Genomic DNA, 16,902 nt, shown 5'->3' on the forward strand with positions numbered 1-16,902 from the left:
AGAAGTATAGTGAACTGTGAGCCAAACTGTGAGCCACAACCTGGACTGAAACAGAAAATAAATATACTGTAGATACTTCTATTTCCTTTTCAAATTGTATGAACATTTGCAGAATTTCAGATTTATAACCTTGTTAGCGACAATGATGAGGTGAAAGGCAGTTCCCTTAATCATAAAGAATGTCAGAATTTCAAAATGTGATTTCTGTTATAGACCAGTAAACACTGAAAGACACACCTACTGGTTGGAATAGCTGCCTCAGCACTGCCTTTTCTTTGGAGCTAGCATGACTTTTGACTGTACACAACACTCTTATCCACAAAGAAGAACCCAGAGAGAACAGAGGTGTGTTTGGAGCCAGACTGCAGCCATGCTGTCACTCCAGATGGCGCTTTAGAGCGCTCCACTTCCAGGCGTTATGTTTGCAGGGCAGAGCCATGTGCTGTTTTGACATGCCCCCTCTCTCTGAAGTGGAGGCAGCTGGGGGTTGTAGCCTCTCACTGCACTGTGTGTGAGAGAGAGAGAGAGAGAGAGAGAGAGAGGGGGGGGGGGGGGGGGGGGGGTTTGTGCGTGAGGTGTTGGATGGGGCCTCACCGCTGGTCGGGCAATGTGGTAGGTCTTGATTCCTGAGACTTCAGCCTGGGTCATCTCAGGGTCAGAGAGACTCTGCTGGGTATGTGGGTGGCAGAGGTCAGGGTCATCATCATCTACCATGGCTGGAGACCAAAGGGACCTTGATCCAATAATCAGGGTTTAGGGTTTGGGGCTTTTGGAGATCTTGCTTTTGGCTTGGTGTGGTTTAAGATGACAGGTGCTAAAGCTGGATTCGTGAGCAGTGGTGCCACACCAAAGGGGCCATCTGGGAATTAAGACATATAGATGGCCTTTAACCACTTTCAACCTAAATGACAAAATGTTAGAGAATACCTCAGAAGGAGGTATTCCTGCTTTTATAATTAAATTAACCACTTAGGCAAAACCTGAATTGGCATTCATTCTTAGTGCATTTTGTCATAACGGTGGAATGAACTATTAATAAATTAGCCCTTTTGTTTATTGAAAGGTTCCTGAAAGGTTATATTATTACCTCTTGACCTAAGTATCATTTCAATTAGTGTCTTTCCCTATAAATTTTCTAGGCCAGCACCAACCGAGCAAACCCTCAGCTATTGTCCTTATGGTTCCAAGGAAATGCAGCTCCTGGCAAGGCGCAGAGAGTCGGCGACATTTTCTGTTTAGGTCCCTGCTGATGAAACAGAACATCTGCCATACTGCCAACTCGCCACGGATGCCTGTTTACAAATGTAGCAGGGTGGGCGTTGTCTCCCACTCTACTGATGGCCCATCTCCTCCCACTAATCAGTAGGCTGACTGCCTGCAGCACTGTGGGAGCTAGGTGTCTCCTAGAAGCTGGCCTGTTGGGCTTCAGCTGGCCATGCATTCCCACAGTGCATGTGAGTCTCTCTCCACTAATAGGCCAGTCAACCTAAGATTTAATCCAAAAGAAATTGCAATAGTAATCATTCAGGGTTTTTTATGATCCTTAGGGTCATCCACATTAAATACATGATTATTATATAATTTTTGGATCATAAATTCAGGGGTTGAATGTTAGGGTACCATTGAAAACCTATAAGGCAAATCCCAGTTCAAATCCCACATTAGTCATGTGGCTCTGTGACACTTTGCTTTGCACACTGACTTTCAGAAGGACAACTTTAAGGTTCAAGGTTCAAGGTTATTTTATTAAAGCCCCATGATTGTGTGCCTCAGTGGCCCAGCGGGTAAGTCAAATGATATCCTTAGTATACCTAATAGAAGTGTGCGGTTCAAACCCTGACATACTCAAATCACAGACAGTGGATAATTGATATCCATAGATCACCAACACTGTCCATATCCATATCCTAGTAGAAGTATGCCGGCCACATACTCCTAGTAGGTAGGAGTGTGTGCAGTTAAGAGCCCTGGTGGATAAATCAGATAATATTCATTGTACGGCCCGCGGGCCAAATACGGCCCGCCGGCTGACTGACCAGCTAGCCCGTGAAAGATTACTTAATAATCCGAAAATAAAACATGGGTGGACTAAAACAGCATCGCTTTTATTTTGAAGCCCATGCATTCTCACAGTGCACACAATCTGAGAAGGGTACATGCACAATCTGCACATCAACTGTGCACGTGAATTGCGTGTGATTGAGAACCTGTCTTTCTTCCTTCACCTCCCTCATATGCGAAAATGTGAGAAGCGTCTGACTGCAGGGCAGGATTGATTGATCAGGAAGTCTCTGCGAGGGGGGAGGGCATTGATCAGGAAGTAGTTGCAAGGGTGGGGGTGGTCCATGGGAGCTTGTTTCAAACAAGTTGTTTGTTGTCCGCAGTCAGACACTCTTGGAAAATGTCGGCTTTTTGGATTTATTGTTGACTACGTCGGTGAATGCAAATAGCCATGAAGCATGCAGCTCCACAACACGGTAGGCGAACGTGCACACATCAACATGCAGCGCCTGCCAGGCTGCCAAGTCTCAACAATACCATTACTGGTTGGCTTATTATTGTTTTCAGAACGTCGTTGTTTAATGGTTGTGACTTAACACTCATCTCTGATAGTAAGCAGCGCACCATGGGTTGTGAAAGTGGAACCTCCAGTGTCCAGCTCCGAATGGAACTATTAAGAGAGCTACCTCTAATGTTCTCATTGTTAAAAGAAAATGCTAGTATCGATGGTTGACTGGTTGATGCGTGATTGCCTGGCATTGCACACAGGTGCTGCAAGCCGTGTCGACGCTCATTCAGACTCTGGTCTGCACAAGGAAGCAGTAGGCTACGCGTGCAGCAGTGTAGGCCTAGTGCGTTTGCACTGCTAAAGTTATAAGAACATTAAGTCAAAGAGACATTTCAAAGGACTCTATAAGCAACTCGGGATGCATGGGCCTTTTCCGCGACAGGCGGCCGGGCCAACGAGGTATTGTGTTTTGATTGGTGTTTAATTGTTGCGTTGTTTGTTTGATGGACGCGCTCGCCTGCGCATTGCGCATTTTCTACATGTGTTTGTTTGGTCAATGTTTGTATTGTGACGCGCTTCGCTGGTTTGTTTGTGTTGTGTTTTTATTGTTTTTTGTGTGGGCAACTGGGCATGGTTAACCAGGCATGGAACAGCTGGGATGAGAAGAATGCCCAGTAAATGCCCGTTCATAAAGAACCGCGTCCGCCTGTGTCGTCAATGTTGTTGAGAAGATCGCTACATTTAGCCTCTCAGACCCATTTGAGCCACGGAACCACCTCTCAGACCCATTTGAGCCACGGAACCACCGTTTGATGAGATCATGAGAATTACTCGGATCCAAAACTATATATAGGCTATTAGAATGTTTTGTTGTGTTGGATAAGATTGATTGAAGTAACAGTTTTGCAGCATATGGCTACATTTCACATGAAAGCACAACTCAATACAAGGACTGTTACTGTGGACAGCATTACACTTGTTTACAACTAGAATTTCGCCCGGCTTCGCCGGGCTCATCCCAGTGTCGTTGCAATAACAGAAAGTGTTTTTTATTTCTCATAAATACGCAAACATGGTGAAACAACTACAGTCACAGAGAGCAGTGGCAAGGTAGCTGCTGCCTGCTAACGATGCAAACAACAGCCTTGCCTGTCGTGTGTGTGTGTGTGTGTGTGTGGGGGGGGGGGATAGCACTAATTTTCGACATTTTACTGTGTCATAAATATGTACAGCTGTAGCCTATATTGTGATTACATTTGACCGTACATTTGACTCTTGTGTTATATTCTTGTGAAATATTCAGTAAAGTATTGTGGTGAAATATTCACCCCAAGTTGATAAGATATGCAGAGAATATAATAGCAAGAAGCCCCAGTTTGAAATGCATTAGGCCACAGACCCCCATTTGATACCATTTGCTCTCTGGGAAAATCAGGGTCCATTTGGTTCCATTTGTATGCTCTTGGAGTATGATGACTGTGCTAACAGTATTATCATCAAATATGTCTCAGTTTGAAGATTCAAAAAAACATATTTCATATGTGTGAGCTTGTAAAGTCGAACGTTCAACCTAGAGACAGTGTTGCCAAGTCTGATCATTATAAGCTACTTTTGACTTGTTTATCTATTGGTAGTCCTTGACATGGAAATGTTTGAGTTCCACTGCTCTGAAACAACATTAGACAACAAAGTGTGACAGTCAACACTATAATTGATTATTTTAAGACTAATTTCCGGACCATTTCTGATTTACCTACTTTGAACTGGCCTATTAACATTTTTATAGACCTGGTTGCTTGTTTCACTCTCACATCCACGATATGTGGCAACCCTGGTCCCTGGTTTGTTTTGCGTGTGGATGTTGTTTTGTGTTGCTTTAGCATCTTTAGCACAGTATCTATCACAGGGTGCAGCAGCTGCTGCTGTCATGAAAACGCAAGTTTCTGTCCCAGAAGCTCACGTTAGGTCTGCGCACACTGTACGTTGCTATGGCAAGCTGTCATCAAATGCTGCTAACGTTGTGGTCAGCACTGTTAGCATGTGTGCTATCAGGCAAAAGCTGAGATAGATATAAAACTACTGGCCAAAATGTCATACAAAACACAACCCCTCAAATCGGAATGTGATTGTGACCTACAGACCATCATGATTTGCTTGCTGGACCTATAAATAATTTATTTGCATTAAATTGCCACTCGCCTTAGCCTGCATGCCTATTCTGTGTCTCTGTGTGTGTGTGTGTGTGTGTGTATGTGTGTGTGTGTGCGCGTGTGCGCAAGACAGACGTGCGTGTGTGTGCAGGCTGAGAGCTGCTGACTGTGATTGACGTGTGAGCTGGATAAATCAGTGAGAGTTGGAAAAAGCGCACGCAGAGCCAACTCGCAGGCAGTGCCTCAGGCCAGATGCCTGAGAATCGGCACAGGATTCTCTGGGTCACCAGTGTTGGTGTGACACACACGGCTTCCACATTTAGCTTCATACTGGGTGAAAGTGGCGTTCCAAAAATTATTTTTCCCCTCGGAATTCTTATTCACAATGAGATGGAGTTGAGGTGTTTGTGTTTGCTTGCTGGAGCTATAATTAATGTATTTGCATTAAATGTCCACTCGCGCATCGAAGTAAAAAGCAAGATGGCCGATTGTGAGACTGAAAAGTAGCTGTGGGGGCGGGCCTGGAGGGCCTATGAGAACACGGAACAGTGTTGCCAGGTTTGCGAATTGTAAGCGAGTTGTAGTGTGTGTAAGTAGCCTGGTTAAAAGGCCTTGTTTCTGCCCGTGTTGGGGCAACAGAACATGTCGACCAGTTTTGTTAACCGCTTTTGGTCAGGTGACCAACTCCACAAATGTTAAATTAGATAGGGTCCACCATTTTCAATTCACCAGAACATTTAGACTATAGAGACTAACAAATATACACTTCTATACAATATGTTGTCCACAATTCCATCCATTCTGTATTGATGTTGGTACCACCTATTAGGAGAGATGACAGGCAAACGTTGATCAAAATGACAATCATTCATTTAGCTGGGGACCACGTGGAAGGACCAATGGTGCACTGGCTTAGCTAATTAACTGCTTAATTATCATTAAAGGAATTGATGGAATTGCCGATGTTTCTTGATAAAGCATCTAGTTAGTTAGAAGCATTGCTTTGTGTGATATGATGATATGAGTGTGGCGCGCTGTGATATTTGGACAGCTTGTAGAGCTGCTATTTGTATGCATTTCATACAAATCTTGATATTGCTTAATGTGCACCATTGTGATTTGGATTGGACACACACACACACACACACACTGTGACACACACACACACCTGAGTCAAAATGACTAATTGACATCACCAGCTGCTGGATTGGAAGCGTTGTGTTGTGTTGCATACGTTTCGTTCCTTGTGTACAACATATAGACCATGTTTAAGTAACAACACGAGAGAACTACAATGTTTTTTTATGTGTTCATTTATTGACACTGTGCGGAAGCTAAATTATTTGTGGGTTCACTGGCCTGTCTGATCTGCAGTGTTGTTGGCTATCCTGTTGATTGGGAAGGTGCCAAAGCACTGTAGAGGGGTGTTCATGTTCTTATTTGTTTGGTGTTTAGTCTTTTTGAGTGGTGCAACCATCTTACCATATAAGTTAATGGTAAGGTGCAAGTGCAACTTCCCATATAGTCCAGTAATAATGTAATTTGACCTCAAACTAATTGCAAAAAACCAAACTCAGCTGATTTTGTATCTTACATATGTCCTGAATAACATACAAAAAGTTGCCTGAAATTGTCTGAGGGGAAAGTGTTGCCCATATATGGAGTGTCACGGCAGCCTCCGTGTCGCTCTGTTCTCGCTTGTGTCACGAGGCGTGACGGACTGATGCCCGTATATGGTGGAGTGACTGATGGGTCACGCCACGGGTTTTGCCGGTTTTCATAGTAATCTACGGTCGCAATTATTATGCAGAATGTCCCATTTCACACACGTTTTCAAATGTATAAATTGTATACAGAATATTTTGAAAATGGCAGATCTATACAAACTAAACAATGTGTCACATCGCATGCTTGTAGATCCGCAATTTTCAAAGTGTATATAGGGCTTAATGTGGTTGATGTGTGTTTTGTACTAATGATCTAAATCAGTGGTTCTCAACCAGTGGTCCGGGGACCACCAGTGGTCCTTGAGAGGGTTCCAGCTAGGTGGTCCCCAGCTAAATGATGGATAGTTGGTAACCAAATGAACCCTTATAGAGGGTTGCAGTTTTCATGACAACGAGAGACCCGGAAAAGAATAACGTTCATTTTCCTCATAGACTTTTCAAAAAGTATTTATTTAAAGCTGTTAAAGAGCCAACTCTTTAAAGCTGTTACAGAGCCAACTCAAGTGTTCAGAAATCATGACGAATTGGCTTTGTCCACGGCGTAAACGTCTTTAAATGAATACTTTTTGAAAAGTCTGAGGGGAAAAAAAAAAAGATTCCGGGTCTCTCGAGGGAGCGGGACTGCGACGCTCTATAGATCTTTAACTCTTGAGAGTTAAATCAAGAGTTAAATTATTGTTAAACTAGATCTGCATTACTTAATTTACAAGAAGTCTACCCAATTAGAGAATGTAAAAGAATTGTTATTTTGATCATCTGCCTGCTATATCTCCTACAGTATAATTATATATATATATATATATATATATATATATATATATATATATATTTATATATATACATACATACATACATACAGTATATAATATAATAATGGTACCAACATCAATACAGCATGGAATGATGCACAACATCTTCTCCAACGACACCAAAATATTCCTTAGTTTTGGGTATGAGAGGCCAAATGGTGGTTCCGTGGCTCAAATGGCCCCTCACTTCACACAGGTGTGATTCTTTGTCACACATTGAGGGCGGGCCCTCAATGTTAAGCAATATGTTAGATCTACAAGCTCATGTGCTTGTAGATGAGCTTGTAGTTTTTTTTTTTTTGGAAAATGTGGCACAAATCTTTAAATATATAATTTCAGAGCGAACGTTTTTAACTCAAATCTTTGCTTCTGGGCGGCGGGGGGGGGGGTCCTTGGAACAGCATATTTTCAGATGACATGAAAATGTTTGAGAACCACTGACATAGAAACATGAGTTTTTTCAGAAAACTGTCAGGATTTAGAAGGCATTTGTAGAATTGTCCTCAGGTCTAATCCTTTTTTCTTTGTTTATTTTTAAAGGAAAACGATGCCTGGAGCCCTTGTCTGGAACCCTTGTCGGGAACTCTCCTCAGAACTGCGGTGGGGGAGAGGTACAGATTTGGCTCCCTGCCTCTTCCCGGCCTGTGGCCCCGGCAGACCGGTGAGTGTTGTTACAATGATGTTACGCTGTTACAGTTATGTTATTACAGTGTTCACTGCGCAAAAAGTTCCAGACCTACAGCAACGCACCCAGTGTGCCGGCCCGGTTCCCGCGTGCCACCCCGTGTCCGAAATGGTTACCGTGTGGGGGTCTCTAGTCTAATGTGTACTGTACTGTGTACTGTACTGGCACACCCGAAATCATCATATTTACAGTTAATACGTGAGTGTGTGTTTGTGTGTGCGTTAGGCTGCGCACAGGTGGTGAAAAAAAAACATGCTGTTTTCGTGCTCAGACACAGCCACCCAAGGGAGTGACACCACTCAAAAACAGTTTTCCAGGGAATTTGAGTTCTTCGGTCATTCCTCAAAGGACAACTTTAGTTTTGATCAACCAAGGTTCATGTTTTAGGTTATCAGAGAAAGTAAAAGATGAATGTTATTCGAGCATGTTGGCTAAATATGTATTTTTGTACAACATTTTATGGTGATTTATCTTTTTATTATTTACTATAGTCCTACTAGATCCCAGGAAATTGCATCTGGCCACGGAAGATCACAGGATCTCACTGAATGTGAAGGTAGCCTACTGGGGGAAGCCACACTGTGTGTATTGGCTCAATATGTCAGTCACATTCAGTAGATCCTGTGTTTGCCATAACATTTTGTAAAAAAATACATATTTAGCCCTACGCTCGAATGCCCCCGCCCCGCTGTAAAAAACTGCTAAAATCCCTAAAACGAAAGAAAGCTGCAAATGAAACCTTTTAGTTTCTCTAATAACAACCTAAAACATGAACCTTGGTTGAAAAAAACTAAAGTTGTGCCTTACATTTTGAGGTATTTGCACTTGAAAGTTTCCCCCCAATATTTTTTACTTACAAATATTATCCTTCTACCTCCACTACATTTATTTGAAAACATTTGTTACTAGTTACTTTGCAGATTTATTAAAATATTTATTACAAAACATGCATTAACCACTTCAGTCCTGTATACTAAAGTAGCCGATCTACAAGCTCACATTTGAAAACTTGTAATGGGACATTCTGTAGAATTACTATACTTTCTACTTTTGGTACTTTATGTACATTTTTAAAACCAAATATTTTGTACATTTACAATTCTGGACTATTTCACGCAATGTTCATGTTTTTTAGGTCATTAGAGAAAGTAAAAGATGAGCATACATTTTCTTTCATTTGCTGCTTTCTTTCGTTTTAGCGATTTTACCTATTTTTGACATGGGCGGGGGCCATTCGAACATGGGGCTAAATATGTTATAGCGATTTGTTTTCCTACACTATAGTGAAGTCCCACTAGACCCCATACAATTACATCTGGCCACAAAAGATCACGGGATCTGTTGAATGTCAAGGGTGAGGTGACAAACTGACATATTGAGCCTATGACACACAGTATGGCATCCCCCCCCAGTATCCTCCTTCACATTCAGTTGATCCCGTGATATTCTGAGGCCAGATGTCATTTCCAGGGGTCTAGTAGGACTATAGTAAATATTATTAAAGAAATCATCATAACATTTTGTAGCCCCATGTTCAAATTTAAAACGAAAGAAAGCAGCAAATTAAAATGAACAAATGAACACTAATCTTTTACTTTCTCTAATCACAGCCTAAAACATGAACCGTGGTTGAAAACAACTAAAGTTGTCCTTCAAGTCAGAAATGAGAGTATTTATTCCAACACTGCTTATGAATACCTTTAAATAGTATTCATCATTGCTGTTAGAAAGATTGTATTTTTTTCTTTAGCTACAGCATTGCAGTGGTAATACCTTGCACTGCGAGCTGTTGTGAGCTTGTAGATCGGCTATTTTCAACTTGTCATAGCACACCTGGTCAGGCTCTGCCAGTGGGCCCAATCAGTCCCCGGCCTCACCTGTGCAATTTCCAGCCTCTGCCTCAGCCAATTGATTGCCATGGCAACCCCACACCTGCCAATTGATTACTTAACCAGTCCACTTTTTCCAGTCAGTTTGCACTCTTCAGGCACAGACAGACAGATACAGTAGAGACCTCCATATACAGTATGGGCACAAAAGGGACCGGGTATTATTAGGTTCCCTAGTTGCATCGTTCTCAAGTAGGCCGATGGGCACGTACAGGTGTAGTCATTTCTAACACTTGTTTTTTGTTGTTTTTTTGTTTATTTATTTATAGGCATTATTTATTAAGGAAAATTATGCCGGCTGTCCTTGATGTCTGGAATGCTCCTTGGGAACGCCGGGGATAGGGTCGAGATGCCTGGGGGGTCTCCCCGCCCGGTCAACGATAGTGGGCGCGCTATGTTGTCTGGAATCCCCATGCAAATGTACCGCTCAAGCTGGTACATTGAGGTACATTAGGACCGTCACAAGTATTCATAAATGATTTAAATTACAATAAAAAGATACATGAATAGTGAAAGTATCAGATCTACGAGATCAAAACAGTTTTGAGCTCCTAGATCTGCTACTTCCACTACTTTCTAACATGGGAACGATTATGACTATTATCCCAAAAGTATTGCGATTATCACAAATACTTATGTAGTAATTGTGATGGGCCTAAAGGGGTGTGTGTGTGGGGGGGGGGGCACACAGGGGGGGGCGCTGAAGGACTTCACCTATAACGACATGCGACACATAATGTACAGTAAAGTACGGCTCACCTATAACGACATGCGACACATAATGTACAGTACAGTACGACTCACTTATAACGACATGCGACACATAATGTACAGTACAGTATGGCTCACCTATAACGACATGCGACACATAATGTACAGTACAGTACGGCTCACCTATAACGACATGCGACACATAATGTACAGTACAGTACAGTATGGCTCACCTATAACGACATGCGACACATAATGTACAGTACAGTACGGCTCACCTATAACGACATGCGACACATAATGTACAGTACAGTATGGCTCTCCTATAACTACATGCGACACATAATGTACAGTACAGTACAGTACGGCTCACCTATAACGACATGCGACACATAATGTACAGTACAGTACAGTATGGCTCACCTATAATGACATGCATGATCACCTCATTCCTCTAGTAGTGGGTGGGGCTATACTGACTACTAGTTGGGCACACCTGTGGCTGGCCTATAAAGGCCCAGGTGTAACCCTCAGAGAAAACATTTGGTCTCATTTGGTATAGAAATGTTGAATGGGAGAAGAGGTAGAAACCTGATTCTGTCCACCTTGATGCGTTAATATAATTCAACCATCATCACTCCATGTCACCCTCAATAAATATATGTGAAACCACAAGCCGACTATGGTCCTGCATGGTTCTCTAATAGGCACACTGGTGTAAGGGTGATATAGCCTACAACCAGCAAACCACTTCGTACAGTATACAATTCTTTCATGGTCCTTCGAGCACGGATCACCCTGCCATCAGAGATGGACCGGAGTCCCCCTCCCCAGCTCCACCGCCACCATCGGCGCAGCAGCGACCATGGGCCCCAGCCCCCCAGCAGCCATGGCCCTCAGCTGCTTCTGGGGAGCTGGGGGAGTGGGGGCCATGGCTGCTGGGGAACTGGGGGCCATGGCTGCTGCTTGGAGCTGGGGGAGTGGGGGCCATGGCTGCTGGGGAGCTGGGGGCCATGGCTGCTGCTGGGAGCTGGGGGAGTGGGGGCCATGGCTGCTGGGGAGCTGGGGGAGTGGGGGCCATGGCTGCTGCTGGGGAGCTGGGCGAGTGGGGGCCATGGCTGCTGTGGGGGAGTGGGGGCCATGGCTGCTGGGGAGCTGGGGGCCATGGCTGCTGCTGGGAGCTGGGGTAGTGGGGGCCATGGCTGCTGGGGAGCTGGGGGCCATGGCTGCTGCTGGGAGCTGGGGGAGTGGGGGCCATGGCTGCTGCTGGGAGCTGGGGGAGTTGGGGCCATGGCTGCTGGGGAGCTGGGTGAGTGGGGGCCATGGCTGCTGGGGAGCTGGGGGCCATGGCTGCTGCTGGGAGCTGGGGGAGTGGGGGCCATGGCTGCTGGGGAGCTGGGGGCCATGGCTGCTGCTGGGAGCTGGGGGAGTGGGGGCCATGGCTGCTGGGGAGCTGGGGGCCATGGCTGCTGCTGGGAGCTGGGGGAGTGGGGGCCATGGCTGCTGGGGAGCTGGGGGCCATGGCTGCTGCTGGGAGCTGGGGGAGTGGGGGCCATGGCTGCTGGGGAGCTGAGGGCCATGGCTGCTGCTGGGAGCTGGGGGAGTGGGGTCCATGGCTGCTGGGGGAGTGGGGGCCATGGCTGCTGGGGAGCTGGGGGCCATGGCTGCTGCTGGGAGCTGGGGGAGTGGGGTCCATGGCTGCTGGGGGAGTGGGGGCCATGGCTGCTGTGGAGCTGAGGGCCCTGACATGCTGTGAATGCTGGACAACATAACGACATGCGACACATAATGTACAGTACAGTACGGCTCACCTTAACGACATGCGACACATAGTGTACAGTACAGTACAGTACGGCTCACCTATAACAACATGTGACACATAATGTACAGTACAGTACGGCTCACCTACAGTATAACGACATGCGACACATAATGTACAGTACAGTACGGCTCACCTATAACGACATGCGACACATAATGTACAGTACAGTACGGCTCACCTATAATGACATGCAACACATAATGTACAGTACAGTACGGCCATGGCTGCTGGGGGGCGGAGGGCCATGGCTGCTGGGGGGCTGGGGCCCATGGTCGCTGCTGCGCCGATGGTGGCGGTGGAGCTGGGGAGGGGGACTCCGGTCCATCTCTGATGGCAGGGTGATCCGTGCTCGAAGGACCATGAAAGAATTGTATACTGTACGAAGGGGTTTGCTGGTTGTAGGCTATATCACCCTTACACCAGTGTGCCTATTAGAGAACCATGCAGGACCATAGTCGGCTTGTGGTTTCACATATATTTATTGAGGGTGACATGGAGTGATGATGGTTGAATTATATTAATGCATCAAGGTGGACACAATCAGGTTTCTACCTCTTCTCCCATTCAACATTTCTATTTTCTATTAACATTTGGGTGCACATTGATTTGGGTGACTATTGATAGGCTATGTACTGAAACAAGCTATTATGTGCATATAATATAATAAATAAATATAAATATAATAAAAGGCGTTCCTGCTGTAGTATTCATGTTTCTAACTTCAGACAGCAGTAGTTGCAGAACATGTGAACCTATTGTTACATTCTAGGACTCTGGAAGGCTATAGTGACTGATAATGAAAATGTCTCCGATTTGAGGTATAGTGCAGCATTTTGGCCACAGAAAGAGTAATCTTCAAGATAGAGAGGTCATCTTGGGCTTAAATTGAAGCTTAAGGATATGGGAAGTTTTCTATATACAAGTGAGGCAGTTATATTCACCCTAATGTGCTGGAAAATAACCATCTTTGTTATTTGTTAAACGGACAGTGTATATTTTTGTGTTTCTGAGGATGATGTAGGTCATATTTAAGAATACAATGGTAGATAGCCCCAAAATCCTATTCTGATACTTACCCCTATGTGTCAGGATACTCCATGCCAAATTTCACACTTCCATGTGTATTCATGTAATTTTAGTGAATTTTTATTTGCCTTTACACAATTTCGCCAGAGACATATACCAAAAAAGGGGTTTTTGGGCCCCTGAAACCAAACGGCCCTGAGTAGGGAGTGGTCCCTTCATTTTGAGATGGCCCAAGGTATATGCTAACAGGAAATAATAGTGAAAAAAAGGTAGCAAAAATTGTTATGAGGGCTGGTTCTAGCTCCCGGACTAAAAAGACCGCAAACAAATCACAACATTTTGAAAGTTAAAGCCCCCCGTCCACACTATCAGCTTCGGGCCATGGGAAACACTGAAAATCTAATATACATTAACTATGCATGCATTACTTATCATTATTTTACTTGACTCTTAAAAGTCCTATTTTATACTACTTTGTATACTTCGTCTACAAGCTCATTGTGCTTGTAGAGGTAATAATTTAGCTATTAACCCCCAAAAGTCAATGTTACAAAAACATGATTTAACCTATAATAGCATGCTGTAAATATGGAAGCTATGTTGAAAGTTGTTGTGTCCTTTTTGGTGTTGGAATAGAACATAATATTTTCCATGTATTATATTGTCTTAAACGCAGCTATAGGTTTGGCTTAGTGCTGTGGCGGTGTTCCTGTTCCTTCCTGTCCATTCTTGTATTGAATGTGTTTTGGGCCGGTAGATCATTAGGCCTCAGATCAGTTAGCCTAGAGCAACATTATTTTGAATGTGTTTTGGGCCGGTAGATCATTAGGCCTCAGATCAGTTAGCAACATAATTTTTTGACACGTTTAACCCACTGTCGCCTTCCTCTTTAGTGGAGGTTAACGCAAGATGGTTACTTCTCTTTAACGCCACCACCACTAATGCGTACCATTTGTATGCAAGGAAATCGTGTTTTAAGCCGAGTGCCGCGCTACGAGCTTGTAGGGCTGCTATTTTTGAAAAATCGTGGAAATGTGTCACAAATCTTTGAATATATATTCTTTCAGAGCGAATGTTTTTAACTCAAATCTTTGCTTCTGGGGGATCCCTGGAACACCATATTTTCAGATGGGGTCGGCGGCCAAATCCAGATATGTTTGGGGGCACCGCTGACATAGAAACAAAGGGTTTTGCAGAAAACTGTCATGATTTAGAAGACATTTGTAGAATCGTCCTCAGGTCTAAATGGGTTAAGTGGCTGACTGAAAGTGATGCATCATCAGTCATAGTTTGTATAACAGTGGTAGCCACTAGCCAACCACCCTGAAGGTGACATGATGTGGACGCATCAGAACAAAGCTCTGATGCATGTGGACGCATCAGAACAAAGCTCTGATGCATGTGGACGCATCAGAACTTGTTGATCCGTCCACAAATCTGGATTCTATTTTGTAGCGTCAACGCTCTGTACGGACCAGAAACAAATGGAAAATGAAGCCAAATGTTACGTCTGTGCTTTGGTGCGTACCGTCGTACCCTACCCTCTATTAATTTGGCTCTGTGCGTTCACTGCGTTGCGATTAAAAGTCTAATATATGTCCAATGACACACGAACCAGTAAAGTGCTATTGGACTGTTCTTACTGCTGTGCCCGGCTGTAAGGAGCAATGAGGGACATTTGATGTCAGCAGGTATGGAGGCTCAATGCCAAACACCAAGCCTCATTTTGAATGAGGAATTGCATTGCTTTATCATAGCGTAATATTCACACAGTTTGGAAAAAATATATATTGGGATTCATTCTGATCACTTTCTTTTCTTTTTAACTCCACCTCTAGGTCCAGCAGGTAGTGGGCCGTCTGGCCTCCCCGGGCCACGGTGGGAGCCGTAAAGAGGTGTCCTTTGCTCCCCTGAATCTGTCTCAGGGTTCCCACAGAGGCAGAGACGTCCACGGAGACACAGCAGGGATGATCGCTTGCCGGACAGCCTATACGACACAACCCGTGTGCTACGGTGACCCCAGGGTGACCTTGTTGCATCAGCACGCGGCAGGGCAGCCACAGGGCCATGCGGTCATGCTGTCCAACGGTCAGCCGGTCCTGATTCCCCTGGAGTATCATCCCTCTCATCCCTCTCAGCATCATCAGCCTCCACAGCAGCACTACGTGGCGCAGGCCAATGACGCCATCATGACCGCCGCCATCGCTAACTTCAAGACCTCTGATCCCCCCCGCCAGAGTGTGCCTCCCCGACAGGGCTGTGGTGGAGCTGACTACGGCTCAGCAGCAGCAGCTACACCCTCCACAGCCCGCTGTCCCAGCAACAGCAGGTCCCACTCAGGCCTCCTGCAACCCGTCACACTTCATGAAGGGGGCCATCATCCAACTAGCTACTGGGGAGCTGAAGCGTGTCGAGGATCTGCAGACTCAGGACTTTGTGCGGAGCGCCGAGGTGAGCGGAGGGCTGAAGATCGACTCCAGCATGGTGGTCGACATCCGCTCCAGCCAACAGAGACCGGGCCTCGTCGCTCTGCACTTCACCGTGGGCGAGCAGCAGAGCAAGGTGACCATCGACGTGCCTCCGGAGCACCCTTTTTTTGTATTTGGCCAAGGCTGGTCATCCTGCAGCCCGGAGCGCACGGCCCAGCTCTATGGCTTGACCTGCCATCACCTCCAGGTGGGAGACGTGTGCGTGTCCATCACCTTACAGCAGCAGGCCCAGGCCCAGTAGCAGAAACAACCACAGCAGCATCATTCCCAACCACAGCAGACCAACCCGGCCAGGACTTCTTCTACTAAAGCCAACTCTACGGCTGGGCTCGGCGGCCACCAGCCCATGGGCCCCCCGGCCCCTCAGCAGCCGCGGCCTCAGCCCCATTTCAGGTTAGAACGCGTTCACCGAGAGCGGGAAAGGGAGAGGGACAGGGGAGACAAGGAGGAGGCCATGCAGTTAGGAGGAGGAGGCACCGGGCACACCGAGCTGCCCACCAGACCAAATAGAACCTCAGCGGAGCACCCGAGGAGCCAGAGCAGTTACTATTTGCACACCGAGGGCTCTGTGTGTCCGGGGGTGGGGCCGGGAGTGGCGCAGTCTGCACTGGGTGCTTCTCAGAGGCGCTGGTCGGCCCCTGGCATCCAAAGATATACCATGAAGGGAGACGAGGGGCCGCGGGGCCCTCAGATGGGCACGTCTGGCGGCCCCCCTCGGCCATCCTTCATCTCCCAGGAGGTCAAGTTGTCCATCAAGGGACGCTCGATGGACACTCGATCATGTAGCTGGTGAATCGCCTACCAAAGTCCTTATAGACCGCATTTCTCATCCTCCCTAGAGCCTCCATTCCATCCTATGGTTATCATCACATTGAGGGCAAACCAAACCTTCCTCTCACTAATAGACCCTGGGCTGGACTAAGAAGAATGTGTTAGTAGCACAATGAGACTCACTCCTAATTCCCGCAGGTCCTGATGTAGTGATATTTGATAAGATCCCCCCCCCTGCAAGTCTTACAGTCTTACAATCAAACATAGTGATGATCAATCAGTTTGTATAATTCAGTTCGTTGAGGCATTCCACA

At 45.7% G+C, this 16,902-nt stretch overlaps 1 pseudogene across 1 annotated transcript; it reads left to right on the forward strand.

The window, feature by feature from the left end:
- Window positions 1–10,118: 10,118 nt before the first annotated feature.
- LOC308309690 (ataxin-1-like) lies at window positions 10,119–16,610 on the forward strand (annotated as a pseudogene). The gene is made up of 2 exons: window positions 10,119–10,214; window positions 15,167–16,610. The product of its transcript is annotated as an ataxin-1-like (transcript).
- The last annotated feature ends 292 nt before the right edge of the window (window positions 16,611–16,902 follow it).

This window comes from Protomyctophum bolini, assembly GCF_963924005.1.
Source record: "Protomyctophum bolini genome assembly, chromosome: 22".
Classification (NCBI taxonomy): domain Eukaryota; kingdom Metazoa; phylum Chordata; class Actinopteri; order Myctophiformes; family Myctophidae; genus Protomyctophum; species Protomyctophum bolini.